We start from the raw sequence: 7,997 nt of genomic DNA on the forward strand, positions 1-7,997 counted from the left end.
CAATAGCCAGGGCACGGAAACAATGTAAATGTCCATTGACATAACAGTAAAGAAGATGTGGCACAAATATGCAATGGAATATTATCTGGCTATTAAAAAGAATGAAATAATGCCATTTGCAGCAACATGGATGGACCTAGAGACTGTCATACTGAGTAGTTAGAGCAAGGCATAAAACCACTGCCTGTGGTCCCTGACCTGGCCTCAGGACCACACCGCCCAGCCCCCTGCAGTCCTCACAATTGGTGCCAAGTGCCGGAGAGGCCGTATAACAGCAGGCCTCAGGGTGAGAGGAATGGCGCCCCTCTCTAGCAGGGGGCCTGGATTACTTACCTTAGTCCTCTTAGGTGGGGCCGGAGAGGAGGAGACAGGTGAAACCTGTTAAGTCCTTTTCTAATCCTCTTTGCCACAAGGTGGCAAACCCAAACCATGGGGACTTAGCTGCCAGCCTCATGGCCATGTTATAATGTGCTCTCTTGGGGTAGATACTGTGACAAGGACAAAAGTGTTACTGTTCTGACCAATAGCTGGCAATGGTCCTTCGGTAGTCAACTGCTGAACTTGGATGGTGTTGACCAGTTGCCTCTGGGTTACCATGGCGTCAGCACTGTGACCAGCACTCCTGGGAGGTGTCCACATGATGGAGGGGGTTTCCCATCTCAGCTGTTGAAGCAGCTCATTCATAGCCCAGCAGCAGTGGGTTTGGGAGGCAGGGGGAGATGCTGGTGTGTGTGTTTCTCATCAGCCCACTCCTGAACTTCATGGCAACAACGTGGATTCCCTGGTCACTCCTGATGTCTGTGGGGGTCCTGTATGTTGCGCATCCAGCACTTCTAGCCCCCAACAGTGTTTTTATGCCTTGCTCAACCACCTGGGTGGGCGTTTTTAATGTCTTCACCTGTTGTGACAGAGACATCAATGGTATATCAGTCAGGGTAGCTTACGCATCTGAAGCCAGGTCCTGGAGCAACAGCCCAACTGTGTGGGGCAGCCAGTGAGCAGGACAGGACAGCAATCTTTGCTACGGAGGGGTGGGGTGGGTGGGGAGGCTGCCATTTATAGGGGAACTGACATCAGATTGGCTCATCAGTAACCAGGGAAACCAGCAGCAGGGGTGTGTCCTTCACAGCCCCTCAGGAAATTTTGTTTCTTGTGATAAGGACATTTATGATCTACCCTCTTGGCAGCTTTCAAATATGCAATACAGTACTATTGACCTCAATCACCATGCTGTACATTATATCCCCAGGAGTCTTAGGGGGTCTCTGTATTAATCATGTCTTTTTGTTTTTCTAAGACTCCTGGTTGGAGGGGTGGTGCACGTGGGGAGAAGGTCTGCTTCTATAGCTTCCTATGAGCAAACTTAGGGTTCCTTAGCAAACACCCGAGCAGATGGATGGGCCGGGCCTACAGACCCTGATGTCCAGGTGGAAAATGAGGCCTTTGGGGGTATCTCCCCAGCCCCTGGTCTTTTCTCACCCCTTTCTTGTCCTTCGGTTAGTGGGTGAGAAAGGGGTTCAGTGTGCCTGGGTTTGTGGGTTCTGTGGACCTCAGAGGCCCAAGGAGAGCAGCAGAGGGTTGGAAAGGAGCACCCCTAGTGGCCCTGGGTCTGAGGGCCATCCTACCATCCAGGAGGGACCTGAGAGGCCTCGGGGATTGAACCTGTCCACGAAGGAAAGCAATCAACTCAGCCCTGTTGCCGAAGAACTGCCTGCTCTGGGAGGATCGCCCTGCAGACAGCGAACAAGCTTTGTCAGCCACTCTAACCCTTGAATAGCTTAAAAAAAAAAAAAACAAAAACCCTCTGTGTCACTAATGAGTTCAGTTGAAACAGGGAGGAGGAGATAAAAACAAATAGTTCAGGGAGCATGAACATGTTAATGAGATTGATTCTTCCTGGAAAGGGCAAGAGGAAGAAACTCCCACTCCGCTAAATCCAATTTTATTTAATTGAAAACGGGCCTGAAGTTTGCTTTCCAATCAACCCTGAAAGGCAAACACAGCAAGACCCCGAGGTGAACAAGGGGAGGTCGGCAGATCCCAGAGTCCTGCACCAGCAGTGAGGCACAAGGAGCCACAGTGACCGTGACCGACACAAGAAAAGCAGCAAGAACCCATGTACCATGTGAGTGTTTTGTGAATTTCACACCGGCATCTTGCTTTTGAATTTCCAAGTATTCAGGCTGTGGGGAGCAGGAGTAAGGTGACCTCTAGCACATAAGTGGCCCCCTTGAGGGAAGACAAGGCAGCGGCCAGTGTCACTACCTACAGCAAGAATCGTCGTGGATTAAGAAGAAAGAATGAAATGTACCTTATTGTCTCACTCCCATTCCCAGGGAGGCCCAGCTTGGATGAGGAACCACGCAAGACACCCAGAGACTGGAGGGATGGCAAATCCCCGATGACAGGGTCAGACGCTGCACTTCCACAACCCAATCTGTCTCACTGATTCCCCAGGTCACTGGTCCCATGGAATCTGGCTTCAGAGCATATTGTCTCCTCTGTGTCCTGACTCCTGAGAACATCTGCAGTACTTGACTGGCTTCTTGCCACCAGGGATGGCTTCTCATTTGGTTTTTTGTTCAATATTTTGCTGAGCACTTAGCATTCAAGGAGATGGTCTGGGTGCTTACCTGTTAAAACAGCTCCCATCCTCTGGCTCATGGAGCTAACAATCTAAAAGAGAAGACAGAAAATAAACAAGGAAGTTAATGAATGACATGTCTCATATGAGTGCTCTGTATGGCAGGGGAAAAGGCAGTGATGGGAAGAGAGATTTCTTTTCTTCTTACCCTATTGTTTTTCTATTAATTTACACTCCCTCATTGTGGTGGGTGCTAGGAGGCACCACCCAGATCTCCTTTTAGGAGTAACATATTTATGACTTCAGCTGCCAGCTCCTTGGGGGCTTGTTTCAACTAAAGAGAGCTGACTTGCCCAAGGTCACACCCCTTCCCTGGTGGCGCATCTGGGGGCCGATCAGTGCAGGAGCATGAAGGCCCAGCCTTTCCAGCTCAGAACAGCTGTGGAAAGTGACCCCATCTTCAGACTCCTCCACAGGGTGTGCTGAGGTCTTCACTGAGACAGCATCACCTGCTCCGAGTCTCCCTCTGCCCCGTACTGGTGCCTTCCCTCCTTTGATCCCAAGAACACTTCCCAATAATCCTCCAACATACCAGTCTCCATCCTGGGGTCAGCTTTTTGGTGAACCCAATCAGTGACAACTTTAAACGAGATGAATTTAAAGTACTTCATGTAGTTACATTGAGCTTATTTAACAGAACATATTATAGTTCACATCAAATATTCATGGGGTGGACCACAGAGAAGGCTTCCCTGGTAGCTCAGAGGTTAAAGCTCTGCATGGAATGCGGGAGACCCAGGTTCGATCCCTGAGTTGGGAAGATCCCCTGGAGAAGGAAATGGCAACCCACTCCAGTACCCTTGCCTGGAGAATCCCATGGAGGGAGGAGCCTGGTAGGCTATAGTCCATGGGGCAGCAAAGAGTCGGACATGACTGAGCGACTTCACTTTCACTTTTCAGACCACAGAGAGCCTCTAACACCTCTGGGACTGTAAGCCTGGGTTCCCTCCCCTGCAAACACTAGCATTCTATCTTTTTTCCAGGAGGGCTGAGAGACTGGAGGACCTGCTCTTCTCACTCAGCCTCTTGGTATTTCCTGGCCTGAGGGAAGATTCTCTTGGCCCCTGCATTTCCTCTAGGAGAGCAGCCCCATCTTCCAGTAGCAGAGGCTGCATAACTTGGGTTCTGGAAACATCCAGACGTTCTCTCTCAGCTTCTCTCCGGGGCCACTGCTGTCTCTCTTTTCCGCCTTGAAGAACTGGGCTGTGAACTCTTCATTAACCATTAATGAATAAATACTTACAGGGCATCTGCTATGTGCCAAACACTAGGCTATGAACCTCCTCTCTCCTTGGAAACCACACCTGGTCCTCCATTTCCAGAGCTGCCCAATGTGGAGGTGCCCCCAGAGAGCTTAAGCCTCTTGGGAACCGTTCAGAGTTGTGGCATTGATTGAGGGGCATTACTCCCCTTATCATGAGTTTGCTGTTTCATTTCTATCCATTTCATCTCCCCGCCCCGCCCCTTATCCACAACAACTTCCTCTTCCCACTGGTTTCCCTGCCTCTCAGTTTTCTTACTACCCTCTATGCTATATGCCAACATGATGGTCTTAGTACTCTCAAGTTTCTTGCCAAAAAAAAAACTTTTACAAATACAGGATAATTCACAATTTGTAGGTGAAGAAATCGAGGAAGAGAATAGTTTGGGACCGTCTGAAATTCCCTCAGAAAGATTGAGAAGATGATACTAAGAAGTGTAAACATTAAGTGAGTTGGGCAATATGCCAGGCATTTTATGTGCCTTGTTTTGTTTAGTTGCTCAGTTGTGTCCGACTCTTTTGTGACCCTATGGACTGGAGCCCACCAGGTTCCTCTGTCCATGGGCTTTTCCAGGCAAGGATACTGGAGTGGGTTGCCATTTCCTTCTCCGGGGGAGCTTCTTGACCCAGGGATCAGACCCAGGGATCAAACCCAGGTCTCCAGCATTGGCAGGTGGAGGAACTCTGTAAAGTACACAGCATGATCATCCCTACTTAAAAATATAGAATGTAAGATTTAAAGAAGCTGAGTAACCTACTGAAGGTCACACGGTTTGTGATCCACTCTAACACTAAAATCACTTCTAAGCACCAAGCTATCTACCAAGGGGAAGAGCCCATCTGATTTCCGTCTGGAGGTCTAGAAGGCAGGGGATGAAGTACTGGAAGTGCTGGGAAACTGCATAGCTGCATAAATCCCAAGGTTTGCCCCACTACACTGATGTGAATAGGGCATCCTATCTGTTGCCTCCCATTGCCCCCTCCACCCCCAAAAAAACCTTTCTTGCCTGGAATTAACTGATGAGAGAGCCCAGGATCCTCCAGCATTCCCTCTATGGTGAGATCACCCTGTGGAGAGGCAGAGGGAGCAAGGCCCCACTCCAGAAAAGGGGTTATTTATTTAACTACAATCAGGGGCCCCAGGAGCCCAGAGCAGGCAGTCTGGTAAAAGCACTTACACAGCTTTAATGCCTGTCACCTGTAGAGAAGTAGCATTAATTAGCTGAACACTCTCTCCCCAGGAAAGTCAAGGAAGTGGCTGGCCCATCTGATGCATGCGGGCAGCAATCAGAAGAGCCAGCCTTTGATTTCTTCCCCACCTCCACCCCGCAAGGCTCAGCATCACCCCTCTTTGTGATTAGGTTCAGACAGCTGGGGGGGGGGGGGGCACCAATGCTGTTCAGCCTAGGTTGTTTTATAAAGTGCTTTTTATGAAGACCTGGAGAAAAGGTTATAAATGTATATAGTTTCTTAAAAAAAAAACAAATCCCACAGTGCAGGTAGTCTCACCCCCTGACTTTTCAGGCCCACAGCCCAGAACCAGTGAGCAGGGAAGTCGGCAGTGCAGAAGGGCAGCAGCACGTGGGCACAGGGACCACGGCTGGCTAGTCTGTGGGGCTGGAAGGAGAGCCTTGGCCTTTCTTCCACATGTGGAAGGTGTCCAGAGTAAACTGGGCATCGAGAGGCTCTGCGTGCCCAACAGCTCTGCCACCTGCTCTCAGCACAGTCCAGGTCCAGGCTCTGCGAGCCGGGAGTGCAGCGTGGCCAGTCCTTGCATGATGGAGCCACTGTATCGGCTCTTCTCGCTGATGAGGTGGCCATCATGGATGAGGTGGTGCGGAGCCCTGAAAACAGAGCGTGTAAAGAAAGGAGGGGCCGTAGGGATCAGGGACACATGGAGAGTTTGGGGGTAGAGATGTGATGGAAACTACGCTTATCCTACAAGTGGAAGGAGAGGTGGGAAGGAAAGCAACATGGGTGGTTCCCCCCCACCCCCAGCCATTCCACCTAAGTGCTACTGGATCTAACTTCACAGATGAGTCTCCTCATCTGGAAATTAGGGGTACTGATTACCCACCCATTAGGGTAATTGCAAAAACTGAATAAGAATTTTTAAAAAGTGAAGCAATGTACAGGAACGACCTTTGAATGTGTCAATATGTAAAAGTGCTCCTTTTTTTTTTTTTAATCACCACCAGATGCCCACACTCCACTCCTGAGCCTCAATTCATTCCATCCCAACACTGGTTTAAGGATGACATAGGATGGAGCAGGGCTCAGCTACTTTATTAAAGTACTGGGTTGGCCAAAAAGTTTGTGAACCCAAACGAACTTTTTGGCCAACCCTAGGGAACATCTAATGGCTTGCTTTTAGGTTACATCAGGTGGTATGACATGTGAAAATAACTCAGTCAAAACAAAACCCCATGACTGCTCCAACAGAGACCTCATTCCTTATGCTGTGCAATCAGAAGCTCTAACCAGGAAAGGGTTTGGGTCACTGTCATGGGAATCCAGGCATTTTAGAATGGGAACTGCTTATTTTTCCTATACAGCTTAATGTGGACCCAGCATACTCCAGCATTTAGGAAATTTTCCTTCTCCATAATCATACCGAAGTCTGAAGTGAGACAGTGCAAACTCTCTCTATCCCAATTCACAGATAACAAAGCTGAGCTGCTCTGCTAGAAAAATCTTCCTAGCCCGTAATGCCCAAAGGGCAACTCTAGACCTTCTTCCCTAAATGACTGAATCAGGAGTGAACATCTGACCCACAGAAAACCCAACAGGTTCTCTTGCCAACAGTTTGGGAAAATGAAAAAAAATTAATTCAGGAGTTGGCAAACTATTGCCCGTTAGCCCAATCTGGCAACACCCACTAGTGTATATGTTAACTGTTTTCCACTTCCTGAAAGAGAAGGTCACACAGACATGGATGGCGTGACCACCATGTGGGGGTGGGAGGGTCATATGCATTCCAAACAGAGGCAGCTGTGCTCAGAGACTTGTAGGGAGGCGGGAAAAGAGAGAGACTGTGCAAGAGAGCAGATAAGGGCTAAGCATCTCAGAGGAGAAAGGGCAGATAGGGCCTGACAACCTTCCAATATCCATGAGACACATAGGTCCTGCTTGAGACCCATGCTCCCTCCCTGTGATAACCTTATATATCCTAAAATAAACCTTTTTTACCTAAACTAGTTTGACTGTGGTTGTTTCTTTCAACAAAATGAGTCCTAAGTCAGCTATAGGGGCTAGCATGTGACTACAGTAAGTATGGACCAATTAAGCTCTCTGAAACCATTGCTGACTCCCTTGAGAATCAGTGGGACACCTTTACAGTTGCTTGGAAACAGAAAGTGCATTCCCAAAGTCCAGGTTTATGAAGTGGTAAACAGTTTTGTGGAGGCCAGGAAAACATCAGTGAAGGTCTTCATCATTGTGGACTAGCATAGCATAGAGGCCACCTGGTCCTGATGATTATTAAACAATATCTGTTAGCTACAAAGCCCTTGACAATAGAAAATTGGTTTATCACACAGTACAGTCTATGGTAGGGTCAGCAGAAGAACAGGAGGAACTGTACAGGCCCAAGAGGGCATCAGTTATGCTAATAATCATATGTCATGTAATAGAAACAACCACATCACTTTGAAGAAGTAATAAAATCACAAAATTATGTAGAGTTGGTAAATGGGAAGGTGATCCAATAGCTCGTGAAAGTGTTAGTCGCTCAGTCATATCTGACTTTGCAACCCCATCAACTGTAGCCCATCAGGCTCCTCTGTCCATGGGATGCTCCAGGCAAGAATACTGGAGTGGGCAGCCATTCCCTTCTCCAGGGGATCTTCCTGATCCAGGGATTGAACCTGGGTCTCCTGCATTGCAGGCAGAGTCTTTACCATCTGAGCCAAAACCTTCATTTCTCACCAAACCAGAAGATGAAAGAGAAAAATCTAATAATTCCAATTCTTACTGGCATTAAAAAAAATCTATGCCAAAAATGACCATAAGGAAAAAAAAAAAAAAGTGGCAAACTAAGAAAACTATTTGCCACTTACATCACAGACCCTGGCTACCTCACTATTTATTTAA

This window comes from Odocoileus virginianus, chromosome 27, assembly GCF_023699985.2.
Source record: "Odocoileus virginianus isolate 20LAN1187 ecotype Illinois chromosome 27, Ovbor_1.2, whole genome shotgun sequence".
In the NCBI taxonomy this organism is placed as follows: domain Eukaryota; kingdom Metazoa; phylum Chordata; class Mammalia; order Artiodactyla; family Cervidae; genus Odocoileus; species Odocoileus virginianus.